This window comes from Pleurodeles waltl, chromosome 3_1 (genome assembly GCF_031143425.1).
Source record: "Pleurodeles waltl isolate 20211129_DDA chromosome 3_1, aPleWal1.hap1.20221129, whole genome shotgun sequence".
Taxonomy (NCBI): Eukaryota; Metazoa; Chordata; class Amphibia; order Caudata; family Salamandridae; genus Pleurodeles; species Pleurodeles waltl.
Window position 1 is genome coordinate 1,218,469,060 of NC_090440.1, and position 21,380 is coordinate 1,218,490,439.

Consider the following 21,380-nt stretch of genomic DNA (forward strand, 5'->3'; position numbering starts at 1 on the left):
AGAATGTGTTAATTTTCTGTTCCTAACTCCACATATATGTTCCTTGTTGATATACCTGTTTCAAGGTGTGCAGATGTGGTGTTAAGAAGAGTACATCTTTACTTCCCTATATGCACTTACCTTTTGATATTTTTGTCCTCAATATGTTGACTATAATGTTAAGCTATAATTATATTCCCTACTCCATATTCCAGACTACAGTCTTCAGTTATAAAGGTAAAAAACAACATTCTATTCAAACATATGTTCCTGGGGTAGTGAACTGTGAAGCTGATGCTAAATCTCATTCTAATATGTAGAACCTAAGGATTTTTAAACCACTGGACACTTTGCACAAAACGATGATGTAGCTTCCCAGTTCTGATTTATGGAAGATTGAGCCCTGCCCTATTGCAACTTAAGACTAAGGAAATGATTTAGATCTTGGCAGAGGGGTTACTCAGTCACAACAGTGACGGATATCCCCCCTGTGGAAATCAAAAACCCATAGGAAACAATGGGATTTAGATTTTGGAACAGGATATCAGTCACTCATGAGACAGAGTAACCCCTCCCCCCAGATCTAGATCAGACCCTAAGTGATCTTATGAGATTCCATTATGCAGGGTTGTGAATGTTATTTAAAAAAATCTACTTGCCCAAGGAACACAATGTTTTACATAGCCATGTGTCCTTTAAAAAAAAAAAAAAAAAAAAAAAAAAAAAAAAATCAAATCACTTGTTCCTTTTAGTGCCGTGCATTGAGTTGACAAATTCTGGTGCATTCTCGTTATATCAGTGCTTTAATAACAGCCTCTCAGATTCTGCTGATTATGTCATGGTTTGACTCTGGTTTTCCCACATTTTTGGAAATCTAGTGACTGAAGTAGGTGGGAAGTAGTATTTCCAGGGTTGAAATTCTGTGTGAGTCTGTACACACCTGCTAACTTGCATGTTAAAGGGTACTCACCAAGTTGTCTTCTCACATTAGAAAAGGGTGGATGTTTACTCCTGACAAGAAGAAGAGTAGTACTTTTTCCAGTGTGGGATAAAAGGGGCGGTGCAATCGCTCAGCAGATTTTCAAATATAACAAAGTGTATTTGTAAACCACAAGTTCACCAAAGGGACTTTTGGTGTGGGAATAAAAATGTTTGTTGCTGCACAACTCAATAGCACTCATATTATTGACCTCAAAAGGATGAAGGTTAAGTGGACCTACCAGAATTTGAGCCTTTGATAATGTTTTCTCATGTGAAAATGGAATTCACACATGTTTGCTAGAAGATTGGTAATCATTTGCGAATTCCTGGGAGTCGTACATCTGCACCAATGCAAGGACATATATGTGCAGGTGCACTTGTGTGTCTTTCTTTAAGAATTGCCCCTTAACTTATTTCCATGTTTTCTGTTACAATTGTACACTGAGTCTCCCTCACATTAAAAAAATGCATCCAATGCATTTTACTAAAACCAAAAATGGTATATTGTATGCAGTTATCTAACAAAATGTTTTTTCAAGGTGCAATTTGTTAAATATTCATATATTTCTTTAAGTACACAGTCATTAATCTTGCCCTCAGGCTGTTGTGTGTAAAATGGGAGGATTCTGTGAGCATTAGAAGTAGCCTCAAATTGTTACATTTTGTAAACAAGTGTACATGTTTTTGTATTAGAACCCCTGTCTGTAATGCACATTGAGCACACTGCTCACTGCATTTGCTAACAGTGCTGGCTGTAATAGTAAAGGTTTTGAATTAATGAATCATGCATTCAAGTTTGAACTAATTAAAATAGAAATGTTGCGGTTGGGCAGACAATCCTTTCTCAGATTGCTACTTGTTAGAACTGGAGTCTCTAGTTGGCAGTCAGTTTGCACTCTGTACAAATAGGGACCCTCACTCGTTAGAGCAATGGGGATACACAGTTAAGATAACACCTGCTCAACCCCATAGTGGCTTGGCACCGCAGTCAGGCTTATCTCAAAGGGAATGTGTACAGTATTTGTACCAATGCACACATTAATACAGTGAAAACACCACTTAAAAAGGACACAACACAGGTTTAGAAAATAGGCAATATTTATTTAAATGAAACAAGAACAAAAACGACAGAAATCCAACATACACAAGTAAAGTTATGAATTTTTACATTAAAAAGAGTCTTACTCCATATAAAACAATGGAAGAGTTGATGTTACACAAAGTATCTGGTTTGCCTAAAAAATAAGGCCGCACAGGCAAGCGTGCATCGGAAAAGTCAGTGCTGCGTTGATTTCTTATTTGCAAATGAGGGTGTGCGTCGTTTCTCCTCCAGTCGGGAAGGCGATGCGTCGTTTTTGCCTCCTGCAAGAGAGAAATGTGTTGATTTCCGGACAGGCAACCTCGGGTCTGTGCAGGTTTTCGTTGATATTGACGCTCAGCGACGATGCAGGCAAAATCCGGCCGCATAGTGATTAGGAACATTGCTGCATGGGGGTTGCGTCGATTTCAGCAGCCACAAGTGGGTGTTGTGTTATTTTTCCAGCCGCGATGCAGGTAGTGTGTCGATTTCTCAGCTGCCATGCAGGTGGTGAATCGATTTTACTGCCTCATTGCACGACTACTGCGCGTGGATTTTGGTCTTGGTTCCACCAGCTTCACCTTTCAAGGGCCCAGGGACTGTAGTGGGCATCACTTGGCAGGGTAGGAGTCTCAGCAAGAGAGTCCAGATTCTGGCAGAGGAAGTCTTTCATGGCCCTGAGACTTCAAAACAGGTGGAAAGCTCAATGCAGAACCCTTGGAGACACTTCGCAAGTAGGAATATACCACAAAGTCCAGTCTTTGTCCCCTTTCACAGGTAGAAGCAGCAACTGCAGGATAGCCTAACAAAGCACAGTCACCGGCACGAGCAGCCCTGCTCCTCAGCTCTTCTCCTTGGCAGAGCTTCCTCTTGATTTCAGAAGGACACAAATCTGGGGTTGGGGTCTACTACATATAACTCTTTCTGCCTTTGAAATAGATAAGCTTCGAAGGAAAGTCTCTGTTGTTGACAAGAGGCTGCCTTGCCCAGGCGTGGCCCCAGAAACACACAAGGGGGTTGGAGACTGCATTGTGTGAGGGCAGGCACCGCACAGCACTTTCAGGTGTAAGTGTCAGCTCCTCCCTCCCCACTCTAGCCCAGGAGACTTATCAGGATACGCAGGCTACACCCAAGCTTCCTTTGTGTAACTGTCTAGCGGAGAGTCACAAACAGCCCAACTGTCTGTCTGACCCAGACATGGAATACACAAGCAGGCAGAAGCACAGAATGATTAAGCAAGAAAATCCCCACTTTCTAAAAGTGGCATTTTCAACCCGACAATCTAAAAACCAACTTTACCAAAAGATGTTTTTTTTAAATGTGAGTTCAGAGACCCCCCCCCCCCCCCCAAACTCCACATCTCTATCTGCTCCCAAAGGGAAACTGCACTTTAAAAAAACATTTTTAAAAGGTAATTTTTTTAGAGTTTAAAAAAAAAAAAAAAAAAAACATTCCCATGTTAACCTTTGAAAGAGATAGGCCTTGCAACAGTGAAAGCCGAAGTTGACAGTATTGCACTGTCAGGACATGCAAAACACACCAGTACATGTCCTTTCAATAACATACACTGCCCATGGGGCCTCCTAGGGCCCACCTTAGGTATGCCTTACATGTACAAAAAAGGAAGTTTTGGGGGTACTGTGGGTATGCTTGCCAGGTTTAATTGGCAGTTTTAAACTGCACACACAGACACTGCAGTGGCAGGTCTGAGCCATGTTTACAGGGCTACTCGTGTGGGTGGCACAATCAGTGCTGCAGGACTGCTAGTAGCATTTGATTTACAGGCCCTGGGCAGATCTAGTGCACTTTACTAGGGACTTACTAGTAAATCAAATATGCCAATCATGGAAAAGCCAATTACACATACAGTTTACACAGGTAGCACTTGCACTTTAGCACTGGTCAGCAGTGGTAAAGTGCCCAGAGTACCAAAACCAGCAAAAAACTAAGACCAGCACAAAGGCAGAAAAACAGGAAGCAGAGGCAAAAATATACAGAAGATCACAGCAAGGATGCCAGGTCTAACAGCACTATAAACTGGTAGCCAAAGGGTTTGTGCTTCAGGAGCTGCTTGTGCAAAGGACAAAGAAAACATGAAAACGTTTTGCTCTTGGCTCCAAACAATATGCCCAAGGCGTTGAGTGAAAAGTATTCTACACCCCTGAATTATAAATGTTTTGGTTATGTAACTCAAAAACATTTAGCCATCTTTTTAGGCCTTAATGGCATACATCACCACTACTGCTCAAATAATGTATACATATTTCAGGATTACTTCTGTTAAGTCAAACAGCTGATCCAGGCTATTGCCAAGGTAAATGTAAGTAGGGTAGAAAATATGTCAAAAATTAATTCTGCTGGCAATTCAACTCACTCAGCCTTACTTCATCTATGCAGACATTTAAGGGAGCAGGTCCAGGCCTACGAGAAGAAGGGGACCCTTTTGCTAACTTCCTCAGCATTGGAAGAATCGGTTCAGAAGAGCTAGAGGAGGTAATTGCAGTGGTGCTATGCAGGCCCATTGAACAATTGTAAAAGATGTAAGCTGTTGGTGCATTGTCCTAGACCTGGGGTGCTGATGGCTAGAGGGGCCTAAGTAAATCAGTCTACTCAAAATACTACTTTCATTCTGCACTAATCACCCTGCACATGCCCTGTCTGTTGAGGGTGATGAGGGCATGGGTCATGGCTGGATACTACAATTCTACATACCAAGGATTATCCTGGAAAATGTTTTGCAGGAGAGCTGCAAATATTAAAGTTCTCTTGTATGTTGCTATTTTTAAGAACACTTTTAGTATGTCAACCGTTAGTGTTCCTAACAGCTTTCCCTACTACTGCATCACTGCTTCCTTCTCGGTTGGTCCATTCATAAAGATTATTCCGTGGTCACTTATGACTAAACGGTGACTCAGATGTGACTTATTCATTAATTTCCAGAAAACACACTTACAGGGAAAAAAAAAAACATTTGTCACTCTAGCGTCTTAGGTTATTTAACTTTTATTCCCTCCCACTCTCATTTTTATTATTAATGGCATGTTCAATATAATCTATTACAGCAAACATTTAACATATTCATAAAGACGAAATGCAGCAAAGACAACTGGGGTCTCGCTATTTTGACTAGGGCTGGTCGGAGCTCGTTTCGCTCAGCGGAATTCCGCGGCGTTGCAGAAAAACTCAACCCAGTTCTGCAGAGATCCACGTGTGGGTGGAGTAATGGTGAAGTGAGACAAAGCGGTGTCAAGTGTGCCACACCACCCTCCTCCGATTATAACAGGACACACAAAGGAACTGATACCTTTGTGCCACTCTGTACCCATAAGGCACTGACTTGCAGATCACACTATGTTCTGAAAGAACACTGGCCTGTAACACATAACTGCAAGCTGTAGTACACAACACCAGTGCATGGCACAGAAATCACTTGCTGGTTACATAACGCTCTAAAACCCACATGTCTCTTAACATCACCAGGGTACCCTTCACTGACAGTGCACATTGCCTACCACTGGCACACCAACTGCAAAAAAACACACAGGAAGCCAGAGAACATTTAGGATACACTACTTTTTACAGGGCAGTATGCACCTACAGTTAAATGTACCAGGCACTGTGTATGGTATCTACCACAATTTGCTCTACCATACATTGGGCACACTGTTAAGTCACATTGATGGATTTTTGGCACAGACTGACCACTTGTAGTTTGGAGTGATTGATGAAGCTGAAATGAAGGTTTTACATTTATTAGCGCATAAACGTAGAGTGAAATAATCATGTGTGACTTTAACCGAACTAATAAAGATTGTACGGGGACAAAATGTGCCCTTAGAGTAGTTTGCCAACATTTATAAGCGTGCTTTATATAACGTGATGTATTAGAATTGCACTAATCCGACATAATTGTAAACGTATACCACGATTTGCTTGTTTGAAATGTTTTAGCTTAGCATTACTTTAGTGCAGGCTTCGGCCTAGTTGCCTGGTCTCACGGTTTAGATGCTCGTGTTTTTCCAATGTGCTAATAAACGTGTATTCTTGCTTGAAGCTGTACTTTTCCACTGAGATCGTTCACATGCTTATCTTAAGGTTTCGTGCCAGCCTGGCATACTTCTCTCTTTACTCCAAGGTCAATCTGCAGGTGCGGACAATGGAAGCTCTGAAAGTGAGTTAATTGGTATAAAATGTTGCAACTTGCGTACTCGTCTCCAAGGATAATGTATGCTTAAGTAAAAGCTTGAGAACTGTTGTTTTTGATTGGACAATTTGAAGTCAACCTATGAACCCTCCAATGGAAGACCCTACTGGATTTTAACTGTTGTCTATAAAAACCAGGTGCACGATTGGAAAGCAGTCATTATTGGACATCGCCCATACACACCATTTTGCAGGACATTGCAGCTATTATGGCCCACTTTGCTGCGTCGCCATTTTGAAAGAGACTTTGAAGCTTTCTCTAATCGAGAGAAAGAGACTTTAAATGATTCTTGCCCTAGAGACTTTAACTTTGATCCCTTGCATGAAGTAGTAGTTTTACCTTGCCGCCGTGAGGCAATTGCCCCGTCCACCTTGACCCTTTGCCCCGTCCCATGCTGATCGAGAAACGGTACCTGTGAGACGAAGACTTCCTTGTATGCTGATCGTAATTGGTAAATATGAAAGGAAATTGTACAATTGCATTGTGTTTCTTTTAGGTAACCAACTGCTGATTTTGAGAAGATCCCTAGTTAGGAGTTTTCCAAATTTATGTTGCTAAATTGTTTTTGCATGAAGTCCCACATGCCGATGCTAATTTGTGGTTAGATGAGGATTCTTTTTGTTGCACGATGCAATTTGAGACCTTGTTATGCTGACTAAATGTATGCAATTAGTTCATTACAGATTATAGTATTGGTGATTTGCATTGCTATTATCGAATGCCTTGTTATTCAAATGCTGCATAGATTGCACCTGTTTCGCCGTTATGGACAGCTATTAATGTTCATTTATGTTTATCATTTGGTGTTGAGACACATCTATATTGTGCTAGCTTTGTTAATATAGGGAAATAAATTCACTAACTTTGAATAAACTGGTGTGGTTATTCCTGACTGAAAGGTCAGGGTTCGTCGAAATGTATTCTGGATTAATTGTTAAGTGTTATGTTGACCAGGGCATTGCTTATGTTCGTTATTGATTAAATGAAATTGACTGATTAAGGGTGGAGAGGGTCCCACTTAGCAAAAAGATTCATCGGCCTAAAGAGCGTCCAAAATACAGGTAAATTATTAGTATGGAACGCTCTATCATGATCAATCTAGAACACAGCGCTCAGGACGGACGTGTCTGGGCTACATTTAGTAGCATCGGGGTCATAAGGTACTGGTCATCCCCACACTTTGGCTCAGCCTTGTCCCTTTGTCTAAATCAGATACCACATTTAATCCTCGTCCCACACTGAACCAAGCAGTACATATTGTACACTCTAGTCATTTGTTTCCCTGTTCTCTATCTATACGCAGGATCCCTGAAGAAAAAGTTTGCTGTCTCACACGTCCCCCAGATCACTTCTTACCCCTCAAATTTACAGTGCAGCTCTGTTGTATGTCCACACGATAATGCTCCAGCAACAGCCCTACCACTTTGCTGTATCTATTCCTGGCAGGGATGATAAACGGGGTACTGGGTTGTCCGCCACCCGCGCTAATCTGTGATAGGAGCTCATTTTGTGTTCTGAGCGGTGCAACAGCAGCACGGCCAAAGTCAGCAGCACACGGCCCTCAGAAGCAGCGTGGAAAGCCTGCGCCACCAGACCTTCTGAGGACATCCTCTGGGGCTTCCACCACTGGCACCGAGAGAGACCGGAACCGAAAGTGTGACATATGGGAAGCATAGATGGGTTATGGCAACAGCAGCAACACTTGCTGAGGCACTGCCATAGAAGACGGACTTCCAGGTTATGCCTAACTGACACAGGGAGAAAGAGAAGAACACTACCATGCTTGCATATTTAAAAAGTGTTTGCTCATGCATTCAATTTATAATCCTTGTTCCAGGCAAATTAGAGGTGGTTGACGGTAAACTCTGCCACGGTGTGGATGGCGGAGTTTTTTGCAGAACTTAGCCCTCTAAGCGGAGCACGGAGTGACAAAACATCTGAGAACTCTGATGGCTTAGGGGAATTTACCTCCCACCCTTAATTTCAACCTAGGATGTCCCGTGAAAACATTTACAAAGAGCTCCTTTGATAATGGAGGCACTTCTGAATTCGTATCATCGATCAGAAACACCAACAATTCCCGAGCACAGGCTTACATAGAAGGCTGAGGGCAATGAGTTCCATTCGTTTTATTGACTTTCATATTTATCTTATGTTGATAACAAGGAATATCGGTCAGCATTGAACCCTCCCAGATTTAAAATGTTTAATCCAGCTCAAAGGGGGTAAAACAATGTGAAAACTGCAGTTGAGGGCACCTTTACCAGTGTCAGCTCTTATAAAGCAGACCACTGTACTACAGCTACAAAGGCAAAAGGAAGGACACGGAGGGAATTCATCTTTCAGGGTCTTGTCAAAAATAGTAGAATGCAGAGCTTTTAGTACACTGTTTTCAAGAAGCCTCCCCCTATAGGTGGAAATGTATTAGGACCTAAAAATAAATATGTATCAATAACAATATGTTTGATGCTACAGGAGACACTGTCTACAAATGTGACCTCACCATAGAGTGATTTGGGTTGTGGACAATTTTTTTAATGCAACCATAACCTTGCTTAAATACTACTGGGTTTCATCCATTTCGCCTAAATTCTCATTCTCTTGCATTTAAGATGGTCAGGTAATTTTTGCTTTTTAAAGCAAAATGCTCGCAGGAACTATGAGCCTGGCAGTGTGTTGCAGCTGCATGGACAGCATGGAGGTGTGGTGTCCCACATGCATTTTATATGCGAAGGCATAACTAGCATATGGTTGTCAAGCAGACGATCATCCAGGCAAACATCACAGAATGCTTGTAATTCTCACATGAACTGTAAGTATTAAAGGGGGGAATAAAAAATACATAATTTTGCACACCACTAAAATTGAACATACAACATATCCTGCGTAACGCTATATAGAAATCTGAAATCAGTAAAGTTAAACAGTCATTTTCATTTTTTGTTCGAACGATTTATATTTTTGCTTCCCCTACTAAACGAAGAAGCAGGACACAGTACATAAGCCTTTAAACTACAGTAAAATACAGCAGTGGGATAACATATACATGCAGTAAATGGAAAATAATTAGAATTCAGAACTTGAGGAGGGATTGTAAATGTGAATGCTGCTCTCATTGTACCAGTAATATCATTGGACTCTATCTGAGCTTGTAGGAATGGCAGGTTAGAACAATAAAAACAGACCACCACTGCAATTAAAAACGTAATGTACTTCAATGTTTGGTCATTGCAACACAAACTTAACCCCTTTGAGGGCCATGGACGTAATGGTTATGTCCACGGCTGCGCCTCTCAGGCACCACGGACGTAACCATTACGTCCATTTACCGACCCTCAGGGGATGCGCTGGCGCTATCCCCGAGGGCCGCCCCCCCAACCCCATAAGTCAGGGCTGGAAGGGGAATTGCTTCCCCTTCCACCCCGACCCCTCCCATTGACTTCTGATGACATCAGCACGCAATAGCGTGCTGACCTCATCAGAAGTCACCTCCCATTGCGCTGGAAGCATGCTTCCAGCGCAATGCGCAAGAGAAATGCAAAAGCATTTCTCTTCCGCTCGGGAGGAGGGGGCCAGCAGAGGCATGAAAGGGAAAAGCCTTTCCTGTCTCTGCAAGCATTTCTGCTGCCCGATCGCGATGCCCACTACACACCAGGGATTATTTTTTTCTTTGAAATGGACATGAGGAGAGCGGCCCCTTGGGCAAGGGCCGCTCCCCAGAGGGGCAAATAATTTTTAGGCAATTTCTGCCCCCCCAGGGGCAGATCGGCCTAATATAGTTAGGTCGATCTGCCCCAAGGGGGGGGGGGGGGGGGGGGGGGGGGGGCAGAAAAACCCTAGACACGAGAGATATTTGTTTTTTCCCATTTATGTGTAGGGAGCGACATCCCATCTTGTATTCCCATAGGTGTCTAGTTTTCAAAAATGCACAGGTTTGGTAGGTTTCCCTAGGGGCCGGCTGAGCTAGAGGCCAAAATCTACTGCTAGGCACTTTGCAAAAAACATGTCAGATTTTAATGTAAAACCTTGATGTGTCCATGTTGTGTTTCCTGTCGCAAGAATTAGCCCTACCCATGCAAGTGAGGTACTATTTTTATCGAGAGACTTGGGGGAACACAGAATTGCAAAACAAGTATTATTGCCCCTTGTCTTTCTGTACTTTTTTCCTTCCAAATGTAAGACAGTGTGTAAAAAAGACATCTATTTGAGAAATGCCCTGTAATCCACATGCTAGTATGGGCACCCCGGAATTCAGAGACGTGCAAAAAACCACTGCTTCTCGTCAATTTTTATATTTCAGCAAATGAATTGCTGTATACCAGGTATAGAATGAAAACCCATTGCAAGGTGCAGCTCATTTATTGGCTCTGGGTGCCTAGGGATCTTGATGAACCTACAAGCCCTATATATCCCGCAATCAGAAGAGTCCAGCGGACGTAACGGTATATTGCTTTAAAAAATCTGACATTGCAGGAAAAAGTTACAGAGTAGAACCTGGAGAAAAATGGCTATTTCTTTCACCTCAATTTCAATATTTTTTTATTTGAGCTGTTATTGTCTGTAGGAAACACTTGTAGGATCTACACAAATTACCCCTTGCTGAATTCAGAATTTTGTCTACTTTTCAGAAGTGTTTAGCTTTCTGCATTGGTTTCACACCAATTTTTGTCACTAACTGGAAGGAGGCTGAAAGCACACAAAAAATAGTAAAAATGGGGTATGTCCCAGTAAAATGCCAAAATTATGTTGAAAAATTGGGTTTTTTGATTCAAGTCTGCCTGTTCCTGAAAGCTGGGAAGATGGTGATTTTAGCACTGCGAATTGTTTGTTGATGCCATTATCAGGGGAAAAACCACATGCCTTCTTCTGCAGCCCTTTTTTCCCATTTATTTTTTTTTTAAACTAACTTTTCGCTGTATTTTGGCTTATTTCTTGGTCTCCTTCAGGGGAACCTACAAAGTCTGGGTACCTCTAGAATCCCTAGGATGTTTGAAAAAAAGAACGCAAATTTGGCGTGGGTAGCTTATGTGGACCAAAAGTTATGAGGGCCTAAGCGCAAACTGCCCCAAATAGCCAAACAAAAGGCTTGGCACCTGAGGGTGAAAAGGCCTGGCAGCGAAGGGGTTAAAAGCAAAATGTTGTGCTGCAAAAACTAGTTTACAAAGAGACATACATTGAAGGTAGTGTTTCAAGAGAATTTGGGAGTAAGGAAAAATAAAAAGCGAGTGATCTGATAAAAAGTCATTTCAACTGAATTTGTATCTGGCTTTTAGCACGTTTTTGTTTATATTATTTAACTTGCTCTTCATTCAGTCTGTCACAATCCTTTCATATTTCAATTAAAGACTCATTCTAATGTATGTATGTTCACACTTAGACCTAAAAAATAGGAAGCTTGCGCCCATCTGTCCCTATTGCGTTCACATTTACCACCATATCCAGGGATTTTTCTAACCCCCTTCATCCTTTACTAGCTGAATCTATAATTTACCTCAATGTCATTTTTGGCTCCTCTCTACCTCACCATGCAAATCCTTAAATTAGTTTTCATACCACATGCTTCCTACTGTACAACTGGCCTTTTCTTACGTTTCATAGCTGCTATTTGTTAACATTATCCTATCCTGCTTGGCTTGTCCTATCTTTCGATTGGTCTGCGATCTTAAAATGTTGCTTTCTACTTCTGCCATCAAACCTGCAAACTACCCTTTTGCTGCTACATACCTTTAACAGATTTGCTACTGCTTGCACTACCTGTAAATCAATTCATCATCTCACCACCCCAACAAATAATTATGTTATTTATTTATGCTTAGAGGAAAAGGTTTTAGACAGGCCAGGCCCGCCCTGCTCTATTTACAAATGTTGCAATCACTTGTAGTCTGTCGTAGTGTGGCTAGCTTTTTGTTCTTTGTCAGGTGCTCTTAGGCTGAGAAACGACAACCATGCTGCTGAAGGCTCAAGCTGACCTTTTTTTATATGTTTATACTTTACGTCGTTTTTAGTTTTTTTTGATGGATTTTAATGATTAGTTTTTATGAAGTTAGCTAGGTAAATTTCAATATTTGAATGTTTTTGTATAATTTGTTTATGAAGTTATGTTTTTTATATAGTATTGTGCCTTGCCGAACTGCACTTCATTTTCCGTCACTGTTGATGGATGTGAGTCTATTTTTATGTATTGTTGGTTTTAGCTAGTTTATGCTTGTAAGTATTGTCAATTGATCCGAATAAATAAGCTTTGAGTTAAATTTATTTTGAGTTTTTGTAAATTGCTACTAACCACCATGCACTGGCCTCAGAGCGCTGTGAGACATAGAGACTTTTTAAAAGGGAATAGTGAGTTCTAATACTGTGTAATTCAAGAATCCTTGCGAAGGAGAACCAGTTGATCGTCCAACACGATGAACATTGCTTGCATACCTACCATCTGACACGTCTCCACCATGAAGACAAAGGCTTGAAGAATAAAAATCCTGATAGCCTGGGTGAGGAAAGAGAATGTGGCCTTAAAAATCTGGCTGCATGACTAAGGAATCCAAATACAGCACAGGATTATCCAAACATTATGTTTAAAAGGTGACTCTTTAATGACCATTTTAAGGTAGTCAGCTTCATGTCTCAGTTGCAGATGCGAGGAATTCCATAAAGAAAAGCGCTGGGCATAGGGAGATCAAGCGCCATATGTTTTACATCTAAATGGTCAGGACAGCAATAAGCACCAGTTGGCAAACCCAATGTTTCAAGTAATTTCACGAGCGGCAAAAAGATTACCAAAATAGTTTGATGAGCAGGCATGGTGCGCATGGCTTCGCAAGCAAACTGCTATGAAAGACATTCTTTCTTTTCAGTGGGAGCCAATGGAGGGATTTCAAGGTCAGTGGGATGTGACTGTGCAATTTCACTGAAAATAATAAACAAGGCACAGTTTCGAACTGTCTGAAGTTTTTAAGATAGATATACTGGGGAGGGGGGTAGTGTATGTAATGCTGCATTCATTCCTATATGAAAACTACATGAAGAGTTAGGGTGATTTCTGAGAGCAGGACCTCTTAGTAGAAGTAAATGGTGGAAAGCTGTTTGAGAGCTAGAGACTGTGTTTAATGTAGGGGTAAATTAAAGGTGGCTGTCAAAGAGCACTCCAATAATGTGTTCTTTATCTCTGAAGTGGAGGAGCATCTAGTTCCTCATGCCACAGTTAAGCAAACAGGGGCTGGACTCGGGGGTCAAAGAAGCAAGATGTAAAAGGCAATGAAACAGGCTGAGAAAGTGGCAATGCTCATCTACGAGTTTGAGGTGGAACTGTGTGCTCGTATATAAGTGACACCCAATCCTGTGGGAGTCTTAGCTCAATACTAGGAGGCCACATACATGTTGAACAGTGATAGCTTATTTTGACGATAATAAGATCCTGGACACATTGCAATCTGGGTTCAGATCCGCTTATAGCAGAGACTGCCTTGGTCATGGCAACTGATTTTATAGGATTTGCACTAGACAAAGGAAGCTCCTTCTAAGCTGGAGCTATTGGATTTAACTGCAGCCTGTTACTGTGTCTCATTCTAGGGTGAATCAAAGGCTGTATGAGATTGGCATTTCTGGTACTGCCTTGCAATAGTTTCAAGACTTCCTCAACAAAAAGAACTCAGACTATTTCACGGGGTCCCTTCAGATATCGCACTATGTCAATTGACAAGGGGGTAGCAAAGGGCTGCTGGCTAAGCCCCACACTATTCAATATCTATGTAGCCCTCCTAGCTGTGATTGCTAGAACCTTTGGTTTTGAAATAATATCACAAGCCAATGACACATAGCTGATGATTTCCTTTGATAAAGACCTGGAGGAAATCAAGAATCAGTTTTCCGATGGCATGAATGTTATCACAGAATGGATGGCCAACTATTTACAAGTGAATGCTGCTAAAACTGAGATCATGCTATTTGGTAAAGCCCAGCAACTTTGGACTCCAGACTGGTTGCCTGGCTCATATGCCCAAGCAGGTAGTTAAGAACTTTGGCCTGAAAAGAGACCCGTCCCTTTCTTTGAAACACCATGTATCCACCACTAGCGGCAGCTGCTTTAACAAGATGCATCTGCTGAAGAAGGCATTTCCTTACCTTCTGTCCTCTGCAAGGCAAACTCTTGTTCTGGCTCTGGTTATTAGCAAATTAGACTACGGCAATGCTTTGCTTGCTGCAGCAAATAAGACTATTAGAAAAATCGCAAGCGGTTTAAAACAGGGCTGCTCGGCGTGTCTGCAATCTCCCTGCCAGCTCTGCATCTGATCCTCTGCGAGAGCCCTACTCTGGTTGCCTATTAAGAAAAAGGACAATTTTTTAAATTTGCTTTCTTACTTATAAATCGTTTCTAGGTACCTCACACAGAAACGTAAACTTCACTGCCCAGTCAGGAATTTATGCTACAAGGATAAAGCCTTAATGACAGTTCCTCGTGTTTGACTGACAAGCGGCGGTGGCAGGTCCTTTACATACCTGGCTCTGTTTAACTGGAATAATTGGCCATTTCACATCTGTGCTTGCTCTGATTATGTTTATTTCATAAAACTGCGTAAGACAGTTGTATTTTATTCTGGCGTCCTGTCTTGCCTGTATTTGTCTTCAGCAGCAAGATACTTCTTTGGGGGTTATTCGTGCGCTGTAATAAGCCATATTAACATAACACTTGGAAAACAAGCTGCGTTGTGTTACTAAACATAATATTGCTTCCTTTACAATAAACAAGAACTGCCTCAAACCCCAGCTATGCAAAAAGCTGCTCCCTCGTTTACTTTTTTCTGCATATACAGACAAGTGAAGAACCCTGATGTGGATTTTAGGACCAAGGCCTTGATAACTAAACAATTTTGTCCTGCGCTGTTTCCTTTCTTTGGTGGCAAGTTAAAGCAGGGCTGACTCAAACACCTTTCACTACTGTGTTATAAAAAACTGGATTCTGAGAGTGGTAATGTATGAGAAGAACACTGATGCATATTTGTTGTAGTGATGATGTGTTCTGCTGTTTTGTGTTGCTGTGCTTTGTAGTTCATTACCGCAATCAGATGTTGCTTTGCTATGTTGAGGTCGATGAGATGGGTTCTATTTTGCTGTGATTCACCCTGTGTTTTTAATTGAGGTGTTACATAATTTTGTTTATGTTATTGTGTTATGTTGTTTGCTTTGGAGATCGCAACAAATGCTGCTACAATTCCAGTGAAAAGCAGCACACGCTTCGAACGTTCCTGTGACAAGCAGCCATTTATCACTGTTTAAGGTGGTAAAATAGCACCGATCAAGCTTTTCAACTCTTGAGGCTTCAGTCGGACCAAAACTGTGGCAGAGAGTAGCCCTCATGTGATACAGCCCCAAACCTCTTTAACACACAGTAGAACACCGTTGTGTACACTTGTACTACTTTGGGCCCCAGAATTGTGGCGCATCAGGTCATTAGAGGTAGAGCTTAATTGACTATAACCAATGAACATATGCTTCAAAGAGAACTGAGTGAGCATGCTGCCTTATATACATTTCTGGTGTTTTCCACTACGGCCATCATATCCCCTTACTGCTGCCCCTGGGTGTTTTTTAGGCTGTGGTGCTATTAGTGAAGTTGCTCCATGCATAAAGTTTTATTCTTCAAGATTGTGAGGAAGGTGTGGAGAACAGATCCTAGAGGGTTAGTTTCAAAGGTATGCCGCCAGTAGTTCGCAGTGAAAGTGCAACCTGACCAGGTGTATGGGTTCGCCGTGTCTCTGTTCAAGTTCCGTCGAAGGATTGTTTATGAGTTCAATTTTAAACAGCTTTCTGAAGAGTAGGTTGCCTGTATGAGCTCTCAGGAATGGAGTGAGGGACCTCTAAACCTTCGAGACCAAGAAGAACAGTCAGGATAATTGTATTGCTAATTCAAATGACGAGCTCAACTGTTTGAAAGGGGCAGACAGCCTGTAAAATGTGAGAAATCTGTATAATGCGTATGCAGACCATGTCAACAACTTTGCATGGAAGCAAAAATGCCCAGTCTCTCTAAAAAAATGTTATGCAGCAAAATGTCAATAATGTAGTAATTTGAGACGCTGCAATATTGTTTTTAGAGGAATTACATATGCTTTACAATCTAAATATTCTAAACATGCGTGTGTATATAACTATATACATGCATACGTATATGCACACATATACAAACTAATGAAATATTAATTCGAAGGGAAATTCTTAGTATTCTATAATTTCCCTATTTTGCAAAACATAAACTTTGCTTTCAGTCAAAAATAAAAAGCAGCCCCAAGTGTTCAGTTACTGGAATGCATCACAAACCAAAACAAATAAAAGAAAAAATAAATTTACAGGCAGAAATAGTCAACACTCCTATATAAAGTGTTTAAATAACCAAGTCACTAAATAATCGGGTGGGCCACATTTAGATTTCCAAGCTATTTGATGAATGTTGAACTAAAAGAGAGCAATTTTTGTTACATGACTGAAATACTATTTGTATCTGGCATTCAGTAACAGTCACACAGTCCCAAGAATGGTAGGTAAATAAAAACGGCACAGAACACACACAATTTGAGGAGGACATGAGAACGATTTTAAACGTGTTTATTAAAATGTGTAAATCACATTCAGGTATATGAATTTGAAAATAAGATAGCCAAATACACCCACCCTTTAAAATGATCATTTACAGCCACATTGCACATCGTATGGTTTGAGGTTGATTGTAATTAAAAAGGGAAACGATTAGGAAGCATAAAAAACTAAATTACAAAAAAGAACAGTCGGATTCAGCCAGCATATCTGATAAAGGTGGCGTGTGCAGACAGCAGGCTGTGCGGAGCCTGGTGTGTTGGTGTTGGTTTTCAGGGGCACGCATGCAGAGATCAGACAGTATGTTAATAAGTGCCAGGGTGTAGGGGCACAGCTGCGTGGGAGTGCACAGTGACCAGGCTACAGTTTTTGTGCAGGGGCAAGTCTGCATGCCACATTGGACAGGTGCGGTCTGTTTGTGTGCTGGGGCCAAGTAGTGCATGTGAATGCCCAGAACATACAACAGGCTTTGGCGCAGAAACTAGACTATTGTGGGACGCTGTGTGTGCATAGGACAGACTGCGTGTATAGCTACCAATCTGCATGCAATCAGTGTCCTGGGTGCACTAGTGTACACGCATAAATAGGAAAGTTTGTAAGCATAAAGTTTAGGATGTGCAAGTACTGAGGTCTGCATGTGTTTCTGCGGTGGTCAGACAGTATGTACCAGGCCAAAACTCTGTGTATGCTTTGATCGGGCTGCACATGTAAAATCAGTGAACCCTGGGACCACGCCCTATGAACCAGGTCCAACATGTATATGCACCATAGGCAATGCTTTGCTTGGTGACAAAAATACCATAAACAGCCCCGTCCCTATTCCACTTTTCTTTTTACAAATGTTTATTTACAAGGTGATATACTACGCTGCGTAGAGATGGTCGTTAGGTAACTGCCACTTGTTCTCCGCACCCCTTACACAAACGTGTGTTGGTTTAGCTTCCTAAATTCAACTGTGACCAGTTTGTGGACGGTTTGTAGGGGATAGGATGCTTACGTTATGCTGCATTTTCCAGCCGAGCATGCGTGGGGAAGCATATTAAACTATGAGGGAAACCGGCCTTCCATTTCTACTTATTTTTGTGAATAAAATACTATTTTTGGAGGCACGAGGAGTCACTCCAAAGAGCTAACAGCGCTACAGGGTGTTTGTATGCGGGGCATCTGAATGCTTGACAATGACACTGATGCTTTTAAAAGTCCTCTCAATGTCAGAAAAAAAAAAAAACAAGACAGGGGAGCTCAGGAATCCTCTCCGCCGAGCGAACAATAAATCCTCTGTTCTGTTCCCCATTCAATATGTACCCACGACCCCGCCCGGATCCTAAACAGAACCCCCTTAATTTAATGACTTCATTTAAATCTGAGACCACCCCAATACCTCCTGCAGAATGCCAATGAGGCGGGTTGAAGTGTGTCAAAAACAGCCTGCAAAAGGCAGCAACTGAACCCAGCATGCAAATAGTCGGAGTGCTAAGTCACAGACTGCGCTATGGGTTGTACTTGGGGAAGGAACCCTTCGGACACCCTTTCCAGAAACGCACAGTTAAGGCTGAGAAACTAAAACAACCAAAAATAAAACCATCGTTTGGTTCGCCTGAAGTCACCAGCGCGAAATCCTACAGATTGTCAGGTGTAGTATTACCTCGAAAGAGAGTATTTTTTACTACTTGCCTAAAATGTTCACTCCTCATTGTTATACTAAACAGTTACCAAAGATGGCCTTACTCAATGTTCAGTTAAATCCAGGAACCAGCCTCTTGGTCCTAAAATCTTTAATTCTGGTGACACTTAACGTTATATTTTAAGTTTGAAAATAGTAATAAAGTGCGAACCTTGTCATTTGGTTTAAAGCGCTCCATGAAAAAAACGCGACTCACTCGATTCTCCAGTATCATTCTCCACAGCCTGAAAGAAGTCAGTGCAGTCACCAACCATGTCTTGATGTGTCACCAAACACGAAACGCACACTGGGCCTACTGAGACACGACATAAGTCAACATGGAGCACCCCATCCGTATTCACTTCACAAGCATTTTATTTCCACGTTTATAAATCCACTTCTCGAGCGCGGTCATACTAACTTCAATTGAGACTTATAACACCTCCAAAATCACGTATCTCAACCTAAACGAGTCTTTATTACCCCCAATCCACAAGATCACTAAAGAGGACGCAGCCATTCCCTCACCAATTCGTTAGAAATTCAAATCCTCTAACATTACCTATTCCATCACGGAAAATCACCAGGATCCCAAAGTTTCTCCACGTTATCTCTTGAAAATGACAAATCTTAAACAAAAAAATGTCCATGTTATCTCCGAAACATGCTATGCAGCAACCATGGGATCAAACATAAAATCTCTCGAATATTATGCATGGGAACCTGAAACACACCTAACCTTCAAACGTGACAGTCTGTGACCACAACCAGAGGGTACTGACGGGCTGTTCTTTATTGTTCACTGCACAACCAATGTATACCCTACCCTCAAACAAAACCTTTCCAATCTCCCACAAAAGAACCACCAAGTTCCGCAAACATAACATACAATCTCCCAAATGTGACACAGCTAGTTTCCAAGTAATACGACCAGCCATAGCTGTCCACTGAATCCCACAACCATGGCAAGGTATGTTTTATGAACATCATATGTCAAAGTGTATGCCTTGTACTGGAAACAATAAGCATTGTTTGAGAGAACATGTATCTGGAAACACAAGACCATCTCCAAAAATCAAAGAAAGTGCTGTTTAAAAACTTGCAAGTTGGCACCACGAGCATTGACATGATCCAGCTTCCTCCAAACATGTAATAGTTCTGATTTGTGATACCCAACCTGAACATGCGCTTCAAAATACACGAAGACACATTCTGTCCAAGAATCAGTCAACAGGAATGTTCACGGTAACTCCAACTAGTGCTCCGGACCATATCCAGTGCACGCTGGGAACCGAGTCCTTGGTTCTCAAAAAGCAAAAGTTAAAAAATGTATTGGCAGCTATATCAGGCAGTATAAATATAAAGCTGTCCCTTTCTGGATATATACAGAAAGTTACATGTCTCAGCCATACCCATGTCACAGTCAATATTTTACATCAAAGAAAAATATCTAAGTGTAGCATAGATTACACAAATAGCCAGACACACATCATACGTTTCAAACACGTCGGATTCAAACGTTCTGTGTTTCATGCTACCAAATCTTGGCATCTACACAAACGCACGAGCACAAACGCGAAAGAGAAGTTCACAAAAAATAAGCAGGATTAAAAAAAAAAAAACGAGTCTCGAACTAACCCATATTTAGCAATCAAAAGAGAATAATTGTCAAAAAATACCGTAATGCCTATTAATTAAGCGATATTTGTTAAAACACACCACACTGGCTATACAACAGTTCCCGAAACATAAGGTTTCACACCCGTGACACTAGGCAATACAAAGAACGCCGTCAACACCCGTTCCCACAAAACAAGCGCCGTTTGTTTCCACTCAGAATCCCACGTATATTCTCACATATTGTTTTGCAGGAGTTGATTAAATAGTAGTTCGAACAACGAAATGAAGAGGTAGCTGCTTGCAAACAAAAGTGCGTTTTCAAAGCTGGTCCGTGAAAATAAACAAGCTGTTGGACAAAAAGCCAAATGACCCACAGATACAAGAAGAGCAATCTTACAAATGAAAAGCACGGCTTAAGGATTTCAAACAGGAAAAGCCAAGACAGATCTCCTACGTAGCCACTCTGCACTCTGACAATTCACCGTTTTTAGAAATTTTCTTTCAGAAAAAACGTCGTGAGGTCAGAAGAGCGAAAAATACAAACAAATCATTTTTGAACGCCCTCAGACCGCTGGAAAATCCCACCTCGGAATAGGTGGATTGCTTATGTTTCTTTCCCCTCTCAATTAAAACAGAACAAATTGGGAATAAAACGCAAGCTGCGTTTTTATGTTTAAAAAATAAAAACATTCTTGTTGATACGTTTGCGTTCCGGGTTGTGAGGGGGTCATTCCGGGTGAGGGAAGGCAGCAGCACTGATGCTACTGTTGAGGTTGCTCGGAAGGATCCTGCACTGGCTGCGGCGGGCTGCTCTCCCTCCCTGCCCTGCCATTGACTGCGCGAGCACTGCTCTGGGATGCACACACACGCAGGAGAAAGGAGGCAGCACAGGCACAGCGCGGAGGAGCCGCTTTGACATGCACAATGAATGACAGCTTACCTGGGTGCCAATCTTCATCAGACTGACACTGCCGTGACGGAACAGCCTATACTTCCCAGCGCAGACAGTGACGTGCCGGCTGGCTCCTCCCCGCCTAACTTCCTCTGGGCGTCCTCTGGTGGACAAACCCCACAACTGCACCAAACTCCAAGCAGTGAACTTTATGGTTGTTGAAATGTTCATGCGCAGTGTAATCCCGCCTTGCTATTTCCTAAAACGGTGTAACAGCGTTTACACAAAATAGAGCCAGTCATGCAACCATCGTCTGTAAAGAAAATTATAATAATGCAGGGCATTTATTCAAAGCAATCAATAACTCAATGGCGTCTCT

The 21,380-nt window shown here is 41.8% G+C and overlaps 1 protein-coding gene across 11 annotated transcripts in view; it reads right to left on the bottom strand.

Annotated features, from left to right (window-relative positions):
- The window catches only part of PKNOX2 (PBX/knotted 1 homeobox 2), a 3,670,033-nt gene extending 3,648,867 nt beyond the window's left edge, over nt 1-21,166 (bottom strand). For 4 of the 11 annotated variants that reach the window (XM_069224547.1, XM_069224539.1, XM_069224528.1 and 1 more), the window contains exon 1: nt 21,050-21,105. The gene's annotated coding sequence lies outside the window, so the exon portion shown is untranslated. Of the gene's footprint in view, nt 1-21,049 lie in introns of all 11 variants that reach the window. The other 7 variants (XM_069224540.1, XM_069224529.1, XM_069224538.1 and 4 more) reach the window with 4 other exon arrangements.
- Nucleotides 21,167-21,380: the final 214 nt, after the last annotated feature.